The following is a 26,717-nucleotide window of genomic DNA, read 5'->3' on the forward strand; positions in this document are numbered from 1 at the left end:
TTCTCACTCCTACTAGTGAATGGCCTGTTAGAAACCCTTAAATTGAGCACCACCCCGCGATGTTTTTCAGAAACCAATCCTATATTGCCACTGCATGTTTCCTGACCTCCCCATGCTGACCACCCCGTATAGCATTTCTCCATCCTACATTACCACTCACTGTCTATACCAATTCAGGTCCCCCGCTTCACAACACCCCGTGATGGTTTTCTCACTCTTACTAGTAAATGGGCCTTTAGAAGACCTTACAATGCGCACCACCCCGCAATATTCTTCAGAAACCTATCCAACATTGCCACAGCATGTTTCCTGACCTCCACATGCTGACCACCCCGTGGCGCTTTTCTCCATCCTACATATTCACTCACTGCCTATCCTAATTCAGGCCCTTCGATTCACACCGACCCATGATGATTTTCTCACACCTACTAGCGAATGCCCTGTTAGAAACCCTTACAATGCACACCACCCAGCAATGTTTTCAGAAACCTATCCTACATTGCCACTGCATGTTTCCTGACCTCCCCATGCTGAACACCCCATGGCGCATTTCTCCATCCTACATTGCCACTCACTGCCTATCCTAATTCAGGCCCTCCGATTCACACCACCCCGTGATGTTTTTCTCACTCCTACTAGTGAATGGACTGTTAGAAACCCTTTCAATGCGCACCAACCCGCGCTGTTTTTCAGAAACCTATCCTACATTGCCACTGCATGTTTCCTGACCTCCCCATGCTGACCACCCCGTGGTGCTTTTCTCCATCCTACATTTTCACTCACTGCCTATCCTAATTCAGGCCCTTCGATTCACATCGACCCGTGATGATTTTCTCACTCCTACTAGTGAATGGCCTGTTAGAAACCCTTACAATGCACACCACCCAGCAATGTTTTCAGAAACCTATCCTACATTGCCACTGCATGTTTCCTGACCTCCCCATGCTGAACACCCCATGGCGCTTTTCTCCATCCTACATTGCCACTCACTGCCTATCCTAATTCAGGCCCTCCGATTCGCACCACCCCGTGATGTTTTTCTCACTCCTACTAGTGAATGGACTGTTAGAAACCCTTTCAATGCGCACCACCCCGCGATGTTTTTCAGAAACCTATACTACATTGCCCCTGCATGTTTCCTGACCTCCCCATGCTGACCACCCCGTGGTGCTTTTCTCCATCCTACATTGCCACTCAGTGCCTATCCTAATCCAGGCCCTCCGATTCACAGCACTCCGTGATGTTTTTCTCACCCCTCCTAGTGAATGGCATGTTAGAAACCCTTACAGTGCACTACCCCGCGATGTTTTTCCAGAAACCTGTCCAACATTGCAACTGCATGTTTCCTGACCTCCCCAAGCTGACCACACCATGGCGCTTACTCCATCCTATATTGAAACTCACTGCCTATCCTAATTCAGGCCCTAAGATTCACACCAACCCGTGATATTTTTCTCACTCCTACTAGTGAATGGCCTGTTAGAAACGCTTACAATTCATACCACCCCGCGATGCTTTTCAGAAACCTACCCTACATTGCCACTGTATGTTTCCTGACCTCCCCATGCTGACCACCCCGTGGCCATTTTCTCCATCCTACAGTGCCACTCACTGCCTATCCTAATTCAGGCCCTACGATTCACACCACCCCGTGATGTTTTTCTCCCTCTTACTAGTAAATGGGCCTTTAGAAGTCCTTACAATGCGCACCACCACGCGATGTTCTTCAGAATCGTATCCTACATTGCCACTGCATGTTTCCTGACCTCCCCGTGCTGACCAACCCGTGGCGCTTTTCTCCATCCTCCATTGCCACTCACTGCCTATCCTAATTCATTCGCTCCGATTCACACAACAACGTGATGTTTTTCTCACTCCTACTGGTGAATGGCCTGTTAGAAACCCTTACAATGCGCACCACCACACGATGTTTTTCAGAAACCTATCCTAATTTGCCACTGCATGTTTCCTGACCTCCCCATGCTGACCACCCAGTATCGCTTTTCTCCATCCTACATTGCCACTCACAGCCTATCCCAATTCAGGCCCTCCGATTCACACCACCCCGTGTTGGTTTTCTCACTCCTACTAGTGAATGGCGTGTTAGAAACCCTTAGAATTCACACCACCCGGCGATGTTTTTCAGAAACATATCCTGCATTGCCACTGCATGTTTCCTGACCTCCCCATGCTGAACATCCCGTGGCGCTTTTCTCCAACCTACATTGCCACTCACTGCCTATCCTAATTCAGGCCCTATGATTCACAGCTCCCCGTGATGTTTTTTTCACTCCTACTAGTGAATGGCCTGTTAGAAACCCTTGCAATGCGCACCAGGCCGCAATGTTTTTCAGAAACATATCCTACTTTGCCACTGCATGTGTCGTGAGCTCCCCATGCTGACCACCCCGTATCGCTTTTCTCCATCCTATATTGCCACTCACTGCCTATCCCAATTCAGCCCCTCCGATTCACACCACCCCGTGATGGTTTTCTCACTCCTACTAATGAATGGCGTGTTAGAAACCCTTACAATTCACACGACCCCGCGAAGTTTTTCAGAAAACTATCATACATTGCCACTGCATGTTTCCTGACCTCCCCATGCTGACCACCCCGTGGCCATTTTCTCCATCCTACATTGCCACTCACTGCCTATCATAATCCAGGCCCTCCCATTCACTCCACTCCGTGATGTTTTTCTCACCCCTACTAGTGAATGGCCTGTTAGAAACCCTTACAATGCACTACCCCGCGATGTTTTTCAGAAACCTATCCTACATTGCCACAGCATGTTTCCTGACCTCCCCATGCTGACCACCCCGTGACGCTTTTCTCCATCCTACATTGTCACTAACTGCCTAACCTAATTCAGGACCTTCGATTCACACCACCCCATGATGTTTTTCTCACTCCTAGTAGTGAATGGCCTGTTACAAACCCTTACAATGCGCACCACCCCGCGATGTTTTTCAGAAAACTATCATACATGGCCACGGCATCTTTCCTGACCTCCCCATGATGACCACCCCGTGACGCTTTTCTCCATCCTACATTGTCACTAACTGCCTAACCTAATTCAGGACCTTCGATTCACACCACCCCATGATGTTTTTCTCACTCCTAGTAGTGAATGGCCTGTTACAAACCCTTACAATGCGCACCACCCCGCGATGTTTTTCAGAAAACTATCATACATGGCCACGGCATCTTTCCTGACCTCCCCAAGATGACCACCCCGTGGCGCTTTTCTCCATCCTATATTTTCACGCACTGCCTATCCCAGTTCAGGCCCTTCGATTCACACCGACCCGTGATGTTTTTCTCACTCCTACTAGTGAATGGCCTGTTAGAAACCCTTACAATGCACACCACCCGGCGATGTTTTCAGAAACCTATCCTACATTGCCAATGCCTGTTTCCTGACCTCCCCATGCTGAACACCCCGTGGCGCTTTTCTCCATCCTACATTGCCACTCACTGCCTATCCTAATCCAGGCCCTCCGATTCACACCTCTCCGTGATGTTTTTCTCACCCCTACTAGTGAATGGCATGTTAGAAACCCTTACAATGCGCACCACCCCGCGATGTTTTTCAGAAACATATCTTACATTGCCACTGCATGTGTCCTGACCTCCACATGCTGACCACCCCGTGGCCATTTTCTCCATCCTACAGTGCCACTCACTTCCTATCCTAATTCAGAACCTCCGATTCACAACACCCCGTGATGTTTTTTACACGTCTACTAGTGAATGGCCTGTTAGAAACCCTTACAATGCACCAACCCGCGATCTTTTTCTGAAACTATCCTACATTGCCACTGCATGTTTCCTGACCACCCCATGCTGACAACCCCATGGCGCTTTTCTCCATTCTACATTGCCACACACTGCCTATCATAATCCAGGCCCTCCGATTCACACCACCCCGTGATGTTTTTCTCACTCCTACTAGTGAATGGACTGTTAGAAACCCTTTCAATGCGCACCAACCCGCGCTGTTTTTCAGAAACCTATCCTACATTGCCACTGCATGTTTCCTGACCTCCCCATGCTGACCACCCCGTGGTGCTTTTCTCCATCCTACATTTTCACTCACTGCCTATCCTAATTCAGGCCCTTCGATTCACATCGACCCGTGATGATTTTCTCACTCCTACTAGTGAATGGCCTGTTAGAAACCCTTACAATGCACACCACCCAGCAATGTTTTCAGAAACCTATCCTACATTGCCACTGCATGTTTCCTGACCTCCCCATGCTGAACACCCCATGGCGCTTTTCTCCATCCTACATTGCCACTCACTGCCTATCCTAATTCAGGCCCTCCGATTCGCACCACCCCGTGATGTTTTTCTCACTCCTACTAGTGAATGGACTGTTAGAAACCCTTTCAATGCGCACCACCCCGCGATGTTTTTCAGAAACCTATACTACATTGCCCCTGCATGTTTCCTGACCTCCCCATGCTGACCACCCCGTGGTGCTTTTCTCCATCCTACATTGCCACTCAGTGCCTATCCTAATCCAGGCCCTCCGATTCACAGCACTCCGTGATGTTTTTCTCACCCCTCCTAGTGAATGGCATGTTAGAAACCCTTACAGTGCACTACCCCGCGATGTTTTTCCAGAAACCTGTCCAACATTGCAACTGCATGTTTCCTGACCTCCCCAAGCTGACCACACCATGGCGCTTACTCCATCCTATATTGAAACTCACTGCCTATCCTAATTCAGGCCCTAAGATTCACACCAACCCGTGATATTTTTCTCACTCCTACTAGTGAATGGCCTGTTAGAAACGCTTACAATTCATACCACCCCGCGATGCTTTTCAGAAACCTATCCTACATTGCCACTGTATGTTTCCTGACCTCCCCATGCTGACCACCCCGTGGCCATTTTCTCCATCCTACAGTGCCACTCACTGCCTATCCTAATTCAGGCCCTACGATTCACACCACCCCGTGATGTTTTTCTCCCTCTTACTAGTAAATGGGCCTTTAGAAGTCCTTACAATGCGCACCACCACGCGATGTTCTTCAGAATCGTATCCTACATTGCCACTGCATGTTTCCTGACCTCCCCGTGCTGACCAACCCGTGGCGCTTTTCTCCATCCTCCATTGCCACTCACTGCCTATCCTAATTCATTCGCTCCGATTCACACAACAACGTGATGTTTTTCTCACTCCTACTGGTGAATGGCCTGTTAGAAACCCTTACAATGCGCACCACCACACGATGTTTTTCAGAAACCTATCCTAATTTGCCACTGCATGTTTCCTGACCTCCCCATGCTGACCACCCAGTATCGCTTTTCTCCATCCTACATTGCCACTCACAGCCTATCCCAATTCAGGCCCTCCGATTCACACCACCCCGTGTTGGTTTTCTCACTCCTACTAGTGAATGGCGTGTTAGAAACCCTTAGAATTCACACCACCCGGCGATGTTTTTCAGAAACATATCCTGCATTGCCACTGCATGTTTCCTGACCTCCCCATGCTGAACATCCCGTGGCGCTTTTCTCCAACCTACATTGCCACTCACTGCCTATCCTAATTCAGGCCCTATGATTCACACCTCCCCGTGATGTTTTTTTCACTCCTACTAGTGAATGGCCTGTTAGTAACCCTTGCAATGCGCACCAGGCCGCAATGTTTTTCAGAAACATATCCTACTTTGCCACTGCATGTGTCGTGAGCTCCCCATGCTGACCACCCCGTATCGCTTTTCTCCATCCTATATTGCCACTCACTGCCTATCCCAATTCAGCCCCTCCGATTCACACCACCCCGTGATGGTTTTCTCACTCCTACTAATGAATGGCGTGTTAGAAACCCTTACAATTCACACGACCCCGCGAAGTTTTTCAGAAAACTATCATACATTGCCACTGCATGTTTCCTGACCTCCCCATGCTGACCACCCCGTGGCCATTTTCTCCATCCTACATTGCCACTCACTGCCTATCATAATCCAGGCCCTCCCATTCACTCCACTCCGTGATGTTTTTCTCACCCCTACTAGTGAATGGCCTGTTAGAAACCCTTACAATGCACTACCCCGCGATGTTTTTCAGAAACCTATCCTACATTGCCACAGCATGTTTCCTGACCTCCCCATGATGACCACCCCGTGACGCTTTTCTCCATCCTACATTGTCACTAACTGCCTAACCTAATTCAGGACCTTCGATTCACACCACCCCATGATGTTTTTCTCACTCCTAGTAGTGAATGGCCTGTTACAAACCCTTACAATGCGCACCACCCCGCGATGTTTTTCAGAAAACTATCATACATGGCCACGGCATCTTTCCTGACCTCCCCATGATGACCACCCCGTGGCGCTTTTCTCCATCCTATATTTTCACGCACTGCCTATCCCAATTCAGGCCCTTCGATTCACACCGACCCGTGATGTTTTTCTCACTCCTACTAGTGAATGGCCTGTTAGAAACCCTTACAATGCACACCACCCGGCGATGTTTTCAGAAACCTATCCTACATTGCCAATGCCTGTTTCCTGACCTCCCCATGCTGAACACCCCGTGGCGCTTTTCTCCATCCTACATTGCCACTCACTGCCTATCCTAATCCAGGCCCTCCGATTCACACCACTCCGTGATGTTTTTCTCACCCCTACTAGTGAATGGCATGTTAGAAACCCTTACAATGCGCACCACCCCGCGATGTTTTTCAGAAACATATCCTACATTGCCACTGCATGTGTCCTGACCTCCACATGCTGACCACCCCGTGGCCATTTTCTCCATCCTACAGTGCCACTCACTTCCTATCCTAATTCAGAACCTCCGATTCACAACACCCCGTGATGTTTTTTACACGTCTACTAGTGAATGGCCTGTTAGAAACCCTTACAATGCACCAACCCGCGATCTTTTTCTGAAACCTATCCTACATTGCCACTGCATGTTTCCTGACCACCCCATGCTGACCACCCCGTGGCGCTTTTCTCCATTCTACATTGCCACACACTGCCTATCATAATCCAGGCCCTCCGATTCACACCACTCCGTGATGTTTTTCTCATCCCTACTAGTGAATGGCCTGTTAGAAACCCTTACAATGCACTACCACGCGATGTTTTTCAGAAACCTGTCCTACATTGCCACAGCATGTTTCCTGACCTCCCCAAGCTGACCACCCCATGGCGCTTTTCTCCATCCTACATTGCCACTCACTGCCTTTCCTAATTCAGGCCCTCCGATTCACACCTCACGGTGATGTTTTTCTCACTGCTACTACTGCATGGCGTGTTAGAAACACTTACAATGCGCAACCCCGCGCAATATTTTTCAGAAACCTATCCTACATTGCCACTGCATGTTTCCTGACCTCCAAATGCTGACCAGCCCGTGGCGCTTTTATCCATCCTACATTTCCACTCACTGCCTATCCTAATTCAGGCCCTCCGTTTCACACCACCCCGTGAATTTTGTCTCACTCTTAATAGTGAATGTCCTGTCAGAAACTTTTACAATGCGCAACACCCCACGATGTTTTTCGGAATCCTTCCTACATTGCCACTGCATGTTTACTGATGTCCCTATGTTGACCACCCCGTGGGGCTTTTCTCCATCCTACATTGCCACTCACTGCCTATCCCAATTTAGGCCCTCCGATTCACACCACCCCGTGATGTTTTTCTAACTCCTACTAGTGAATGGCCTATAAGAAACCCTTAAAATGCGCACCACCACGGGATGTTTTTCAGAAACCTATCCTACATTGCCACTGCATGATTCCTGACCTCCCGATGCGGAGCACCCCGTATAGCTTTTCTCCATCCTACATTGCAACTCACGGCCTATCCCAATTCAGTCCCCCCGATTCACACCACCCCGAGATGTTTTTCTCACTCCTACCAGTGAATGGCGTGTTAGAAACCATTACAATTCACACGATCCCGCGATGTTTTTCAGAAACCTATCCTACATTGCAACTGCATGTTTCCTGACCTCCCCATGCTGACAACCCGTGGCCATTTTCTCCATCCTACAGTGCCACTCACTGCCTATCCTAATTCAGGCCCTACGATTCACACCACCCCATGATGTTTTTCTCACTCTTACTAGTAAATGGGCCTTTAGAAGACCTTACAATGCGCACCATGACGGGATGTTCTTCAGAAACATATCCTATATTGGCACTGCATGTTTCCTGACCTCCCTATGCTGACCACCCCGTGGCGCTTTTCTCCATCATACATTGCCACTCACTGCCTATCCAAATTCAGCCCCTCCGATTAACACCACCCCGTGATGGTTTTCTCACTTCTACTAGTGAATGGCGTGTTAGAAACCCTTACAATGCGCACCACCCCGCGATGTTTTTCAGGAACCTATCCTACATTGCCACTGCATGTGTCCTGACCTACACATGCTGACCACCCCGTGACGCTTTCTCCATCCTACATTGCCACTCACTGCCTGTCCTAATTCAGGCCTTCCGATTCACACCACGTCATGATGGTTTTCTCACTCCTAGTAGTGAATGGCCTGTTAGAAACCCTTACAATGCGCACCACCCCGCGATGTTTTTCAGAAACATATCCTACATTGCCACTGCATGTGTCCTGACCTCCACATGCTGACCACCCCGTGGCCATTTTCTCCATCCTACAGTGCCACTCACTTCCTATCCTAATTCAGAACCTCCGATTCACAACACCCCGTGATGTTTTTTACACGTCTACTAGTGAATGGCCTGTTAGAAACCCTTACAATGCACCAACCCGCGATCTTTTTCTGAAACCTATCCTACATTGCCACTGCATGTTTCCTGACCACCCCATGCTGACCACCCCGTGGCGCTTTTCTCCATTCTACATTGCCACACACTGCCTATCATAATCCAGGCCCTCCGATTCACACCACTCCGTGATGTTTTTCTCATCCCTACTAGTGAATGGCCTGTTAGAAACCCTTACAATGCACTACCACGCGATGTTTTTCAGAAACCTGTCCTACATTGCCACAGCATGTTTCCTGACCTCCCCAAGCTGACCACCCCATGGCGCTTTTCTCCATCCTACATTGCCACTCACTGCCTTTCCTAATTCAGGCCCTCCGATTCACACCTCACGGTGATGTTTTTCTCACTGCTACTACTGCATGGCGTGTTAGAAACACTTACAATGCGCAACCCCGCGCAATATTTTTCAGAAACCTATCCTACATTGCCACTGCATGTTTCCTGACCTCCAAATGCTGACCAGCCCGTGGCGCTTTTATCCATCCTACATTTCCACTCACTGCCTATCCTAATTCAGGCCCTCCTTTTCACACCACCCCGTGAATTTTGTCTCACTCTTAATAGTGAATGTCCTGTCAGAAACTTTTACAATGCGCAACACCCCACGATGTTTTTCGGGATCCTTCCTACATTGCCACTGCATGTTTACTGAGGTCCCTATGTTGACCACCCCGTGGGGCTTTTCTCCATCCTACATTGCCACTCACTGCCTATCCCAATTCAGGCCCTCCGATTCACACCACCTCGTGATGTTTTTCTAACTCCTACTAGTGAATGGCCTGTAAGAAACCCTTAAAATGCGCACCACCACGGGATGTTTTTCAGAAACCTATCCTACATTGCCACTGCATGATTCCTGACCTCCCGATGCGGAGCACCCCGTATAGCTTTTCTCCATCCTACATTGCAACTCACGGCCTATCCCAATTCAGTCCCCCCGATTCACACCACCCCAAGATGTTTTTCTCACTCCTACCAGTGAATGGCGTGTTAGAAACCATTACAATTCACACGATCCCGCGATGTTTTTCAGAAACCTATCCTACATTGCAACTGCATGTTTCCTGACCTCCCCATGCTGACAACCCGTGGCCATTTTCTCCATCCTACAGTGCCACTCACTGCCTATCCTAATTCAGGCCCTACGATTCACACCACCCCATGATGTTTTTCTCACTCTTACTAGTAAATGGGCCTTTAGAAGACCTTACAATGCGCACCATGACGGGATGTTCTTCAGAAACATATCCTATATTGGCACTGCATGTTTCCTGACCTCCCTATGCTGACCACCCCGTGGCGCTTTTCTCCATCATAGATTGCCACTCACTGCCTATCCAAATTCAGCCCCTCCGATTAACACCACCCCGTGATGGTTTTCTCACTTCTACTAGTGAATGGCGTGTTAGAAACCCTTACAATGCGCACCACCCCGCGATGTTTTTCAGGAACCTATCCTACATTGCCACTGCATGTGTCCTGACCTACACATGCTGACCACCCCGTGACGCTTTCTCCATCCTACATTGCCACTCACTGCCTGTCCTAATTCAGGCCTTCCGATTCACACCACGTCATGATGGTTTTCTCACTCCTAGTAGTGAATGGCCTGTTAGAAACCCTTACAATGCGCACCACCCCGTGATGTTTATCAGAAACCTATCCTACATTGCCACAGCATGTTTCCTGACCTCCCCATGCTGACCACCCCTTGGCCATTTTCTCCATCCTACAGTGCCACTCACTGCCTATCCTAATTCAGGCCCTCCGATTCACACCTCCCCGTGATGTTTTTCTCCCTCCTACTAGTGAATGGCCTGTTAGAAACCCTTACAATGTGCACCAACCCGCGATGTTTTTTCAGAAACATATACTGCATTGCCACTGCATGTGTCATGACCTCCCCATGCTGACCACCCCGTGGCCATTTTCTCCATCCTACAGTGCCACTCACTGCCTATCCTAATTCAGACCCTCCGATTCACAACACCCCGTGATGTTTTTTACACGCGTACTAGTGAATGGCCTGTTAGAAACCCTTACAATGCACCAACCCGTGATCTTTTTCTGATACCTATCCTACATTGCCACTGCATGTTTCCTGACCACCCCATGCTGACCACCCCGTGGCGCTTTTCTCCATCCTAAATTGCCACTCACTGCCTATCATAATCCAGGCCCTCCGATTCACAGCACTCCGTGATGTTATTCTCACCCTTACTAGTGAATGGCCGGTTAGAAACCCTTACAATGCACTACCCCGCAATGTTTTTCAGAAACCTGTCCTACATTGCCACAGCATGTTTCCTGACATCCCCAAGCTGACCACCCCATGGCGCTTTTCTCCATCCTACATTGCCACTCACTGCCTTTCCTAATTCAGGACCTCCGATTCACACCTCACGGTGATGTTTTTCTCACTGCTACCAGTGCATGGCGTATTAGAAACACTTACAATGCGCAACACCCCGCAATATTTTTCAGAAACCTATCCTACATTGCCACTGCATGTTTCCTGACCTCCCCATGCTGACCAGCCCGTGGCGCTTCTGTCCATCCTACATTGCCACTCACTGCCTATCCTAATTCAGGCCCTCCGATTCACACCACCCCGTGAATTTTTTCTCACTCTTACTAGTGAATGGCCTGTCAGAAACTCTTACAGTGCGCAACACCCCACGATGTTTTTCGGAATCCTTCCTACATTGCCACTGCATGTTTCCTGACGTCCCCATGCTGACCACCCCGTGGGGCTTTTCTCCATCAAACATTGCCACTCTCTGCCTATCCTAATTCAGGCCCTCCGATTCACACCACCCCGTGATGTTTTTCTCACTCCTACTAGTGAATGGCCTGTAATAAACACTTAAAAGGCGCACCACCCCGCGATGTTTTTCAGAAACCTATGCTACACTGCCACTGCATGTTTTCTGACCTCCCCATGCTGACCACCCCGTGGCCATTTTGTCCATCCTACAGTGCCACTAACTGCCTATCCTAATTCAGGCCCTACGATTCACAACACCCCATGATGTTTTTCTCACTCTTACTAGTAAATGGGCCTTTAGAAGACCTTACAATGCGCACCACCTGGCGATGTTCTTCAGAAACATATCCTACATTGCCACTGCATGTTTCCTGACCTCCCTATGCTGACCACCAAATGGCGCTTTTCTCCATCCTACATTGCCACTCACTGTCTATCCTAATTCAGGCGCTCCGATTCACACAACAACGTGATGTTTTTCTCAGTCCTACTAGTGAATGGCCTGTTAGAAACCCGTAAAATGCGCACCACCCTGCGATGTTTTTCAGAAACCTATCCTACATTGCCACTGCATGCGTCCTGACCTCCCCATGCTGACCATCCCGTGATGCTTTTCTCCATCCTACATTGCCACTCACTGCATATCCTAATCCAGACCCTCCGATTCACACCACTCCGTGATGTTTTTCTCACCCCTACTAGTGAATGGCCTGTTAGAAACCCTTACAATGTGGTCCACCCCACGATATTTTTCAGAAACCTGTCCTACATTGCCTCTGCATGTTTCCTGACCTCCCCAAGCTGTCAACCCCGTGGCGCTTCTCTCCATCCTACATTGCCACTCACTGCCTATCCTAATTCAGGCCCTCCGATTCACACCACACGGTGATGTTTTTCTCACTGCTACTAGTGCATGGCGTGTTAGAAACACTTACAATGCGCAACACCCCGCGATGTTTTTCAGAAACCTATCCTACATTGCCACTGTATGTTTCCTGACCTCCCCATGCTGACCAACCCGTACAGCTTTTCTCCATCCTACATTGCCACTCACTAATATCCCAATTCATGCCCCCCGATTCACACCACCCCATGATGGTTTTCTCACTCCTACTAGTGAATGGCGTGTTAGAAACTCTTACAATTCACACAACCCCGCGATTTTTTTCAGAAACCTATCCTATATTTTCACTGCATGTTTCCTGACTTCCCCATGCTGACCACCCCGTGGCCATTTTCTCCATCCTATATTGCCACTCACTGCCTATCCCAATTCAGGCCCTCAGATTCACACCACCCCGTGATGTTTTTCTCACTCCTACTAGTGAATGGCCTGTTACAAACCCTTACAATGCGCACCACCCCGCTATGTTTTTCAGAAACCTATCCTACTTTGCCACGGCATGTTTTCTGACCTCCCCCTGCTGACCACCCCGTGGCGCTTTTCTCCATCCTACATTGCAACTATCTGCCAATCCTAATTCAGGCCCTCCGACTCACACCACCCCGTGATGTATTTCTCACTCCTACTAGTGAATGGACTTTTAGAATCCCTTATAATTCGCACAACCCCGCAATGTTTTTCAGAATCCTATCCTTCATTGCCACTGCATGTTTCCTTACCTCCCCTTGCTGACCACCCCTTGGCTATTTTCTCCATCCTACAGTGCCACTCACTGCCTATCCTAATTCAGGCCCTACGATTCACACCACCCCATGATGTTTTTCTCACTCTTACTAGTAAATGGGCCTTTCGAAGGCCTTACAATGCGCACCACCATGCGATGTTCTTCAGAAACATATCCTGCATTGCCACTGCATGTTTCCTGACCTCCACATGCTGACCAAACCGTATCGCTTTTCTCCATCCTACATTGCCTCTCACTGCCTATCCCAATACAGGCCCCCAATTCACAACACCCCATGATGGTTTTCTCACTCCTACTAGTGAATGGCCTCTTAGAAACCCTTACAATGCGCACCACCCCGCGATGTTTTTCAGAAACCTAACCTACATTGACACTGCATGTTTCCTGACCTCCACATGCTGACCAAACCGTATCGCTTTTCTCCATCCTACATTGCCTCTCACTGCGTATCCCAATACAGGCCCCCATTTCACAACACCCCGTGATGCTTTTCTCACTCCTATTAGTGAATGGCCTGTTAGAAAACTTTACAAAGGGCACCAGCCCGCGAAGTTTTTCAGAAACCTATCCTAGATTGCCACTGCATGTTTCCTGACCTCCCCATGCTGACCACCCCATGGCGCTCTTCTCCATCCTACATTGCCACTCACTGCCTATTCCAATTCAGGCCCTCCGTTTCACACCACTCCGTGATGTTTTTCTCACTCCTACTAGTGAATGGCCTGTTACAAACCCTTACAATGCGCACCACCCCGCTATGTTTATCAGAAACCTATCCTACTTTGCCACGGCATGTTTTCTGACCTCCCCATGCTGACCACCCCGTGGCGCTTTTCTCCATCCTACATTGCCACTATCTGCGAATCCTAATTCAGGCCCTCCGACTCACACCACCCCGTGATGTATTTCTCACTCCTACTAGTGAATGGACTTTTAGAAACCCTTACAATTCGCACCACCCCATGATGTTTTTCAGAATCCTATCCTACATTGCCACTGCATGTTTCCTGACCTCCCCATGCTGACCACCCTGTGGCCATTTTCTCCATCCTAGAGTGCCACTCACTGCCTATACTAATTCAGGCGCTCCGATTCACACAACAACGTGATGTTTTTCTCACTACTACTAGTGAATGGCCTGTTAGAAACCCTTAAAATGCGCACCACCCCGCGATGTTTTTCAGAAACCTATCCTACATTGCCACTGCATGTTTCCTGACCTCCCCATGCTGACCACCCCGTATCGCTTTTCTCCATCCTACATTGCCACTCACTGCCTATCCAAATTCAGGCCCTTCGATTCACACCATCCCGTGATGGTTTTCTCACTCCTACTAGTGAATGGCGTGTTAGAAACCCTTACAATGCGCACCACCCCGCGATGTTTTTAAGAAACCTATCCTACATTGCCACTGCATGTGTCCTGACATACACATGCTGACCACCCCGTGGCGCTTTTCTCCATCCTACATTGCCACTCACTGCCTGTCCTAATTCAGGCCCTCCGATTCACACCACCCCGTGATGTTTTTCTCACTCCTAGTAATGAATGGCCTGTTAGAAAGCCTTACAATGCGCAACACCCCGTGATGTTTTTCAGAAACCTATCCTACATTGCCACAGCATGTTTCCTGACCTCCCCATGCTGACCACCCCGTGACGCTTTTCTCCATCCTACATTGTCACTAACTGCCTATCCTAATTCAGGACCTTCGATTTACACCACCCCGTGATGTTTTTCTCACTCCTAGTAGTGAATGGCGTGTTAGAAACCCTTACAATGCGCACCACCCCACGATGTTTTTCAGAAACCTATCCTAAATTGCGACAGCAAGTTTCCTGACCTCGCCATGCTGACCACCCCGTGACGCTTTTCTCCATCCTACATTGTCACTAACTGCCTATCCTAATTCAGGAACTTCGATTCACAACACCCCATGATGATTTTCTCACTCCTACTAGTGAATGGCCTGTTAGAAACCCTTACAATGCACACCACCCCGCGATGTTTTTCAGAAACCTATCCTACATTTCCACTGCATGTTTCCTGACCTCCCCATGCTGAACACCCCGTGGCGCTTTTCTCCATCCTACATTGTCACTCACTGCCTATTCTAATTCAGGCCCTCCTATTCACACCACCCCGTGATGTTTTTCTCACTCCTACTAGTGAATGGCCTGTTAGAAACCCTTACAAAGCGCACCAGACCGCGAAGTTTTTCAGAAACCTATCCTACATTGCCACTGCATGTGTCCTGTCCTCACCATGCTGACCACCCCATGGCGCTTTTCTCCATCCTACATTGCCACTCACTGCCTATCCTAATTCAGGCCCTCCGATTCACACCACCCCGTGATGTTTTTCTCACTCCTACTAGTGAATGGCCTGTTAAAAACCCTTACAATGCCCACCACCCCGCGATGTTTTTCAGAAACCTATCCTACATTGCCACAGCATGTTTCCTGACCTCCCCATGCTGACCACCCCGTGGCGCTTTTCTCCATCCTACATTTTCACTCACTGCCTATCCTAATTCAGGCCCTTCGATTCACACCGACCCGTGTTGATTTTCTCACTCATACTAGTGAATGGCCTCTTAGAAACCCTTACAATGCACACCACCCGGCGATGTTTTTCAGAAACCTATCCTGCATTGCCACTGCATGTTTCCTGACCTCCACATACTGAACACTCCGTGGCGCTTTTCTCCAACCTACATTGCCACTCACTGCCTATTCTAATTCAGGCCCTCCTATTCACACCACCCTGTGATGTTTTTCTCACTACTACTAGTGAATGGCCTGTTAGAAAACTTTACAAAGCGCACCAGCCTGCGAAGTTTTTCAGAAACCTATCATATATTGCAACTGCATGTTTCCTGACCTCCCCATGCTGGCCACCCCGTGGCGCTTTTCTCCATCCTACATTGCCACTATCTGCCAATCATAATTCAGACCCTCCGACTCACACCACCCCGTGATGTATTTCTCACACCTACTAGTGAATGGACTTTTAGAAACCCTTACAATGCCCACCACCCCGCGATGTTTTTCAGAATACTATCCTACATTGCCAATGCATGTTTCCTGACGACCCCATGCTGACCACCGCATGTCGCTTTGCTCCATCCTACATTGCCACTCACTGCCTATCCCAATTCAGGTCCCCCGTTTCACACCACCCCGTGATGGTTTTCTCACTCTTACTAGTAAATGGGCCTTTAGAAGACCTTACAATGCGCACCACCCGGCGATGTTCTTCAGAAACGAATCCTATATTGTCACTGCATGTTTCCTGACCTCCCCATGCTGAAGACCCCGTGACGCTTTTCTCCATCCTACATTACACCTCACTGCCTATCCTAATTCAGGCCCTCCAATTCACCCAACAACGTAATGTTTTTCTCACTCCTACTAGTGAATGGCCTATTAGAAACCCTTACAATGAGCACCACACCGCGATGTTTTTCAGAAACCTAACCTACATTGCCACTGCATGTTTCCTGACCTCCACATGCTGACCAAACCGTGGCGCTTTTCTCCATCCTACATTGCCAATCACTGCCTTTCCTAATCCAGGCCCTCCGATTCACACCACTCCGTGATGTTTTTCTCACCCCTACTAGTGAATAGCCTGTTAGACACCCTTACAATGCACCAACACGTGATGTTTTTCAGAAACCTATCCTACATTGCCACTGCATGTTTCCTGACCTCCACATGCTGACCACCCCGTGGTGCTTTTCTCCATCCTACATTGCCACTCACTGCCTATCCCAATCCAGGCCCTCTGATTCACACCACCCCGTGATGTTTTTCTCACTCCTACTAGTGAATGGCCTGTTTGAAACCCTTACAATGCGCACCACCCCACAATGTTTTTCAGAAACCTATCCTACATGGCCACTGCATGTTTCCTGACCTCCCCATGCTGACCACCCCGTGGCGCTTTTCTCCATCCTACATTGCCACTCACTGCCTATCCCAATTCAGGCCCTCCGACTCACACCACACCGTGATGTAATTCTCACTCCTACTAGTGAATGGACTTTTAGAAACCCTTACAATTCGCACCACCCCGCGATGTTTTTCAGAAACCTATCCTATATTGCCCCTGCATGTTTCCTGACCTCCCCATCTTGACCACCCCGTGGCGCTTTTCTCCATCCTACATTACCACTCACTGCCTATCCTAATTCAGGCCCTCCGATTCACCCAACAACGTGATGTTTTTCTCACTGCTACTAGTAAATGGCCTGTTAGAAACCCTTACAATGAGCACCACCCCGCGATGTTTTTCAGAAACCTATCCTACATTGCCACTGCATGTTTCCTGACCTTCACATGCTGACAAAACCGTATCGCTTTTCTCCATCCTATATTGCTCTCACTGCCTATCCCAATACAGGCCCTCCTATTCACAACACCCCGTGATGGTTTTCTCACACCTAATAGTGAATGGCGTGTTAGAAACCCTTACAATTCACACCACCCCGCGATGTTTTTCAGAAACCTATCCTACATTGCCACTTCATGTTTCCTGACCTCCCCATGCTGACCACCCCGTGGCCATTTTCTCCATTCGACAGTGCAACTCACTGTCTATCCTAATTCAGCTCATCCAATTCACACCACCCCGTGATGTTTTTCTCACTCCTACTAGTGAATGGCCTGTTACAAACCCTTACAATGCGCACCACCCCGTGATGTTTTTCAGAAACCTATCCTACATGGCCACGGCATGTTTCCTGACCTCGCCATGCTGACCACCCCGTGGCTCTTTTCTCCATCCTACATTGCCAATCACTGCCTATCCTAATCAGGCCCTTCGATTCACACTAACCCATGATGATTTTCTCACTCCTACTAGTGAATGGCCTTACAATGCACACCACCCGGCGATGTTTTTCAGAAACCTATCCTACATTGCCACTCCATGTTTCCTGACCTCCCCATGCTGACCACCCCGTGTTGCTTTTCTCCATCCAACATTGACACTCACTGCCTATCCTAATCCAGGCCCTCCGATTCACACCACTCGGTGTTGTTTTTCTCACCCCTATGAGTGAATGGCCTGTTAGAAACCCTTACAATGCACTACCCCGCGATGTTTTTCAGAAACCTGTCCTACATTGCCACTGCATGTTTCCTGACCTCCCCAAGCTGACCACCCCGTGGCGCTTTTCTCCATCCTTCATTGCCACTCACTGCCTATCCTAATTCAGGCCCTCCGATTCACACCACACGGTTGTGTTTTTCTCACGCTTACTAGTGCATGGCGTGTTAGAAACACTTACAATGCGCACCACCCCGCGATGTTTTTCAGAAACCTATCCTACATTGCCACTGCATGTTTCCTGACCTCCCCATGCTGACCACCCCGTGGCGCTTTTCTCCATCCTACATTGCCACTCACTGCCTATCCCAATTCAGGCCCTACGATTCACACCACCCCGTGATGTTTTTCTCACTCCTACTAGTGAATGGCCTGTTACAAACCCTTACAATGCGCACCACCCCGCGATGTTTTTCAGAAACCCATCCTACATTGCCACTGCATTTTTCCTGACCTCCCCATGCTGACCACCCCGTGGCGGTTTTCCCCATCCTACACTGCCACTATATGCCAATCCTAATTCAGGCCCTCCGACTCCCACCACCCTGTGATGTATTTCTCACTCCTAGTAGTGAATGGACTTTTAGAAACCCTTACAATGCGCACCACCCCGCGATGTTTTTCAGAAACCTATCCTACATTGCCACTCCATGTTTCCTGACCTCCTCATGCTGCCACCCCGTGGGCATTTTCTCCATCCTACATTGCAACTCACTGCCTATCCTAATCCAGGCCCTCCGATCCACACCACTCCATGATGTTTTTCTCACCCCTACTAGTGAATGGCCTGTTAGAAACCCTTACAATGCACCAACCCGCGATGTTTTTCAGAAACCTGTCCTACATTGCCACTGCATGTTTCCTGACCACCCCATGCTGACCACCCTTGGCACTTTTCTCCATCCTTCCTTGCAACTCACTGCCTTTCCTAATCCAGGCCCTCCGATTCACACCACTCCGTGAAGTTTTTCTCACGCCTACTAGTGAATGGCCTGTTAGAAACCCTTACAATGCACTACCCCGCGATGTTTTTCAGAAACCTGTCCTATATTGCCACTGCATGTTTCCTGACCTCCCCAAGCTGACCACCCCATCGCGCTTTTCTCCATTTTACATTGCCACTCACTGCCTATCCTAATTCACGCCCTCCGATTCACACCACACTGTTGTGTTTTTCTCAATGCTACTGGTGCATGGCGTGTTAGAAACACTTACAATGCACAACACCCCGAAATATTTTTCAGAAACCTATCCTACATTGCCACTGCATGTTTCCAGACCTCCCCATGCTGAACACCCCGTGGCGCTTTTGTCCATCCTACATTGCCACTCACTGCCTATCCTAATTCAGGCGCTCCGATTCACACAAAAACGTGATATTTTTCTCACTCCTACTAGTGAATTGGTTGTTAGAAACCCTTACAATTCACACGACCCCGCGATGTTTTTCAGAAACCTATCCTACATTGCCACTGCATGTTTCCTGACCTCCCCATGATGACCACCCCGTGGCCATTTTATCCATCCTACAGTGCCACTCACTGCCTATGCTAATTCAGACCCTACGATTCACACCACCCCGTGATGTTTTTCTCACTCCTTGTAGTGAATGGCTTGTTAGAAACCCTTACAATGCGCACCACTCTGTGATGTTTTTCAGAAACATTTCCTACATTGCCACAGCATGTTTCCGGACCTCCCCATGCTGACCACCCCGTCGCGCTTTTTTCCATCGTACATTGTCACCCACTGCCTATCCTAATTCACGCCCTTCGATTCACAACACCCCGTGATGATTTTCTCACTCCTACTAGTGAATGGCCTGTTAGAAAACCTTACAATGCACACCACCCGGCGATGTTTTTCAGAAATGTATCCTATATTGCCACTGCATGTGTCCTGACCTCCCCATGCTGACCACCCCGTATCTCTTTTCTCCATCCTATATTGCCACTCACTGCCTATCCTAATTCAGGCTCTCCGATTCACACAACAACGAGATGTTTTTCTCATTCTACTGGTGAATGGCCTGTTAGAAACCCTTACAATGCCCACCAACCCATGATGTTTTTCGGAAACCTATCCTACATTGCCACTGCATGTTTTCTGACCTCCCCATGGTGACCACCCTCTATCGCTTTTCTCCATCCTATATTGTCCCTCACTGACTATCCCAATTCATGCCCTCCGATTCACACCACCCCGTGATGGTTTTCTCACTCCTACTAGTGAATGGCCTTTTTGAAACCCTTACAATGCGCACCACCCGGCGATGTTTTTCAGAAACGTATCCTACATTGCCACTGCATGTGTCCTGACCTCACCATGCTGACCACCCCGTGGCGCTATTCTCCATCCTACATTGCCACTCATTGCCTATCCTAATTCAGGCCCTCCCATTCACACCACCCCCTGATGTATTTCTCACTCTTACTAGTGAATGGCTTGTTAGAAACTCTTACAATGCGCACCACCCCGCGATGTTTTTCAGAATCCTATCCTACATTGCTACTGCATGTTTCCAGACGTCCCCATGCTGACCACCCTGTGGCGCTTTTCTCCATCATACATTGCCACTCACTGCCTAATCTAATTCAGGCACTCCGATTCACACCACCCCGTGATGTTTTTCTCACTCCTACTAGTGAATGGCCTGTTACAAACACTTACAATGCGCACCACCCCGCTATGTTTTTCAGAAACCTATCCTACTTTGCCACGGCATGTTTCCTGACCTCCCCATGCTGACCATCCCGTTGCGCTTTTGTCCATCCTACATTGCCACTATGTGCCAATCCTAATTCAGGCCCTCCGATTCACACCACCCCGTGATGTTTTTCTCACTCCTACTAGTGAATGGACTGTTAGAAAGCCTTACAATGAGCACCACCCCACGATTTTTTTCAGAAACCTATCCTACATTGCCACTTCATGTTTCCTGACCTCCACATGCTGACCACACCGTATCGCTTTTCTCCGTCCTACATTGCCTCTCACTGCCTATCCCAATAGAGACCCTCTGATTCACAACACCCCGTGATGGTTTTCTCACTCCTAATAATGAATGGCCTGTTAGAAACCCTTAAAATGTGCACCACACCGCGATGATTTTCAGAAACCTATCCTATATTCCCACTGCATGTTTCCTGACCTCCCCATGCTGACCACTCCTTGGCCATTTTCTCCATCCTACAGTGCCACTCACTGCCAATTCTAATTCGGGCCCTACGATTCACACCACCCTGTGATGTTTTTCTCACTCTTACTAGTAAATGGGCCTTTAGAAGACCTTACAATGCGCACCACCACGCGATGTTCTTCAGAAATGTATCTACATTGCCACTGCATATTTCCTGACCTCCCCGTGCTGACCACCCCGTGGCGCTTTTCTCCATCCTACATTGCCACTCACTGCCTATCCTAATTCAGGCTCTCCGATTCACACAACAACGTGATATGTTTCTCATTCCTACTGGTGAATGGCCTGTTAGAAACCTTACAATGCCCACCACCCCACGATGTTTTTCAGAAACCTATCCTACATTGCCACTGCATGTTTCCTGACCTCCCCATGCTGACCACCCCGTGGCGCTTTTCTCCATCCTACATTGCCACTCATTGCCTATCCCAAATCATGCCCACCGATTCACAGCACCCCGTGATGGTTTTCTCACTCCTACTAGTGAATGGCGTGTTAGAAACCCTTACAATGCGCACCACCCCGCGATGTTTTTCAGAAACCTATCCTACATTGCCACTGCATGTGTCCTGTCCTACACATGCTGACCACCCCGTGGCGCTTTTCTCCATGCTACATTGCCACTCACAGCCTGTCCTAATTCAGGCACTCCGATTCACACCACCCCGTGCTGTTTTTCGCACTCCTAGTAGTGAATGGCCTGTTAGAAACCCTTACAATCCGCACCACCCCTTGATGTTTTTCAGAATCCTATCCTACATTGCTACAGCATGTTTCCTGACCTCCGCATTCTGACCACCCCATGGTGCTTTTCTCCATCCTACATTGTCACTCACTGCCTATCCTAATTCAGGCCCTTCGATTCACACCAACCCGTGATGATTTTCTCACTCCTACTAGTGAATGACCTGTTAGAAACCCTTACAATGCACACCACCCGGCGATGTTTTTCAGAAACCTATCCTGCACTGCCACTGCATGTTTCCTGACTTCCACATACTGAACACTCCGTGGCGCTTTTCTCCATCCTACATTGCCAATCACTGCCTATTCTTATTCAGGCTCTCCTATTCACACCACCCCGTGATGTTTTTCTCAATCCTACTAGTGAATGGCCTGTTAGAAACCATTACAAAGCGCACCAGCCCGCAAAGTTCTTCAGAAACCTATCCTACATTGCCACTGCATGTTTCCTGACCTCCCCATGATGACCACCCCGTGGCGCTTTTCTCCATCCTACATTACCACTCACTGCCTATCCTAATTCCGGCCCTCCGATTCACCCAACAACGTGATGTTTTTCTCACTCCTACTAGTGAATGGCCTGTTAGAAACCCTTACAATGCGCACCACCCCGTGATGTTTTTCAGAAACCTATCCTACATTGCCACTGCATGTTTCCTGACCTCCAAATGCTGACCAAACCGTATCACTTTGCTCCATCCTATATTGCCTCTCACTGCCTATCCCAATACAGTCCCTCCAATTCACAACACCCCGTGATGGTTTTCTCACTCCTACTAGTGAATGGCGTGTTAGAAACCCTTACAATTCACACGACCCCGTGATGTTTTTCAGAAACCTATCCTACATTGCCACTGCATGTTTCCTGACCTCCCCATGCTGACCACCCCGTGGATATTTTCTCCATTCTACAGTGCAACTCACTGCCTGTCCTAATTCAGGCCATCCGATTCAGACCACCCCGTGATGTTTTTCTCACTCCTACTAGTGAATCGCCTGTTACAAACCCTTACAATGCGCACCACCCCGCGATGTTTTTCAGAAACCTATCCTACATGGCCACGGCATGTTTCCTGACCTCCCCATGCTGACCAGCCCGTGGCGCTTTTCTCCATCCTACATTGGCAATCACTGCATATCCTAATTCAGGCCCTTCGATTCACACCAACATGTAATGATTTTCTCACTCCTACTAGTGAATGGCCTGTTAGAAACCCTTACAATGCACACCACCCGGCGATGTTTTTCAGAAACCTATCCTACATTGCCACTCCATGTTTCCTGACCTCCCCATGCTGACGACCCCGTGTTGCTTTTCTCCATCCAACATTGCCACTCACTGCCTGTCCTAATCCAGGCCCTCCGATTCACACCACTCCATGATGTTTTTCTCACCCCTACTAGTGAATGGCCTGTTAGAAACGCTTACAATGCACCAACCCGCGATCTTTTTCACAAACCTATCCTACATTGCCACTGCATGTTTCCTGACCACCCCATGCTGACCACCCTTGGAGCTTTTCTCCATCCTTCCTTGCGACTCACTGCCTTTCCTAATCCAGGCCCTTTGATTCACACCACTCCGTGACGTTTTTCTCACCCCTAGTAGTGAATGGCCTGTTAGAAACCCTTAAAATGCACTACCCCGTGATGTTTTTCAGAAACCTGTCCTACATTGCCACTGCATGTTTCCTGACCTCCCCAAACTGACCACCCCGTGGTTCTTTTCTCCATCCTACATTTTCACTCACTGCCTATCCTAATTCAGGCCCTCCATTTCACACCACACGGTTGTGTTTTTCTCACTGCTACTAGTGCATGGCGTGTTAGAAACACTTACAATGCACAACACCCCGAAATATTTTTCAGAAACCTATCATACATTGCCACTGCATGTTTCCAGGCCTCCCCATGCTGAACACCCCGTGGCACTTTTGTCCATCCTACATTGCCACTCACTGCCTATCCTAATTGAGGCACTCCGATTCACACAACAACGTGATATTTTTCTCACTCCTACTAGTGAATTGGCTGTTAGACACCCTTACAATGCGCACCACCCCGCGATGTTTTTCAGAAACCTATCCTACATTGCCACTGCATGTTTCCTGACCTCCCCATGCGGACCACCACGTATAGCTTTTCTCCATCCTACATTGCCACTCACTGCCTATCCCAATTCAGGCCCCCCGATTCACACCACCCCGTGATGTTTTTCTCACTCCTACTAGTGAATGGCGTGTTAGAAACACTTACAATTCACACGACCCCGCGATGTTTTCCAGAAACCTATCCTACATTGCCACTGCATGTTTCCTGACCTCCCCATGCTGACCACCCCGTGGCCATTTTCTCCATTCTACAGTGCAACTCACTGCATAGCCTAATTCAGGCCTTCCGATTCACACCACCCCGTGATGTTTTTCTCACTCCTACTAATGAATGGCCTGTTAGAAACCCTTAAAATGCGCCCCACCCAAGATGTTTTTCAGAAACCTATCCTATATTGCCACTGTATGTTTCCTGACCTCCCCATGCTGACCACCCCGTATAGCTTTTCTGAATTCTACATTGCCACTCACTGCCAATCCCAATTCAGGCCCCCCGATTCACACCACCCCGTGACGGTTTTCTCACTCTTACTAGTGAATGGGGTGTTAGAAACCCTTACACTTCACACGACCCCGTGATTTTTTCAGAAACCTATCGTACATTGCCACTGCATGTTTCCTGACCACCCAATGATGACCACCCCGTGACCATTTTCTCCATCCTACAGTGCCATTCACTGCCTATACTAATTCAGGCCCTACGATTCACACCAACCCGTGAGGTTTTTCTCACTCTTACTAGTAAATGCGCCTTTAGAAGACCTTACAATGAGCACTACCACGCGATGTTCTTCAGAAACGTATCCTACATTGCCACTGCATGTCTCCTGACCTCCCTGTGCTGACAACCCCGTGGCGCTTTTCTCCATTCTACATTGCCACTCACTGCCTATCCTAATTCAGGTGCTCCGATTCACACAACAACGTGATGTTTTTCTCACTCCTACTGGTGAATGGCCTGTTAGAAACCCTTACAATGCGCACAACACCACGATGTTTTTCAGAATCCTATCCTACATTTCTACTGCATGTTTCCTGACGTCCCCATGCTGACCATCCCGTGGCACTTTTCTCCATCCTACGTTGTCACTCACTGCCTATCCTAATTCAGGCCCTTCGATTCACACCAACCCGTGATGATTTTCTCACTCCTACTAGTGAATGACCTGTTAGAAACCCTTACAATGCACACCACCCGGCGATGTTTTTCAGAAACCTATCCTGCACTGCCACTGCATGTTTCCTGACTTCCACATACTGAACACTCCGTGGCGCTTTTCACCATCCTACATTGCCAAGCACTGCCTATTCTTATTCAGGCCCTCCTATTCACACCACCCCGTGATGTTTTTCTCAATCATACTAGTGAATGGCCTGTTAGAAACCATTACAAAGCGCACCAGCCCGCGAAGTTCTTCAGAAACCTATCCTACATTGCCACTGCATGTTTCCTGACCTCCCCATGATAACCACCCCGTGGCGCTTTTCTCCATCCTACATTACCACTCACTGCCTATCCTAATTCAGGCCCTCCGATTCACCCAACAACGTGATGTTTTTCTCACTCCTACTAGTGAATGGCCTGTTAGAAACCCTTACAATGCGCACCACCCCGTGATGTTTTTCAGAAACCTATCCTACATTGCCACTGCATGTTTCCTGACCTCCACATGCTGACCAAACCGTATCACTTTGCTCCATCCTATATTGCCTCTCACTGCCTATCCCAATACAGTCCCTCCAATTCACAACACCCCGTGATGGTTTTCTCACTCCTACTAGTGAATGGCGTGTTAGAAACCCTTACAATTCACACGACCCCGTGATGTTTTTCAGAAACCTATCCTACATTGCCACTGCATGTTTCCTGACCTCCCCATGCTGACCACCCCGTGGATATTTTCTCCATTCTACAGTGCAACTCACTGCCTGTCCTAATTCAGGCCATCCGATTCAGACCACCCCGAGATGTTTTTCTCACTCCTACTAGTGAATCGCCTGTTACAAACCCTTACAATGCGCACCACCCGCGATGTTTTTCAGAAACCTATTCTACATGGCCACGGCATGTTTCCTGACCTCCCCATGCTGACCAGCCCGTGGCGCTTTTCTCCATCCTACATTGGCAATCACTGCATATCCTAATTCAGGCCCTTCGATTCACACCAACATGTAATGATTTTCTCACTCCTACTAGTGAATGGCCTGTTAGAAACCCTTACAATGCACACCACCCGGCGATGTTTTTCAGAAACCTATCCTACATTGCCACTCCATGTTTCCTGACCTCCCCATGCTGACGACCCCGTGTTGCTTTTCACCATCCAACATTGCCACTCACTGCCT

This window comes from Cavia porcellus, unplaced genomic scaffold, assembly GCF_034190915.1.
Source record: "Cavia porcellus strain 051 isolate PalLab524CR breed Dunkin Hartley unplaced genomic scaffold, mCavPor4.1 scaffold_3, whole genome shotgun sequence".
Taxonomy (NCBI): Eukaryota; Metazoa; Chordata; class Mammalia; order Rodentia; family Caviidae; genus Cavia; species Cavia porcellus.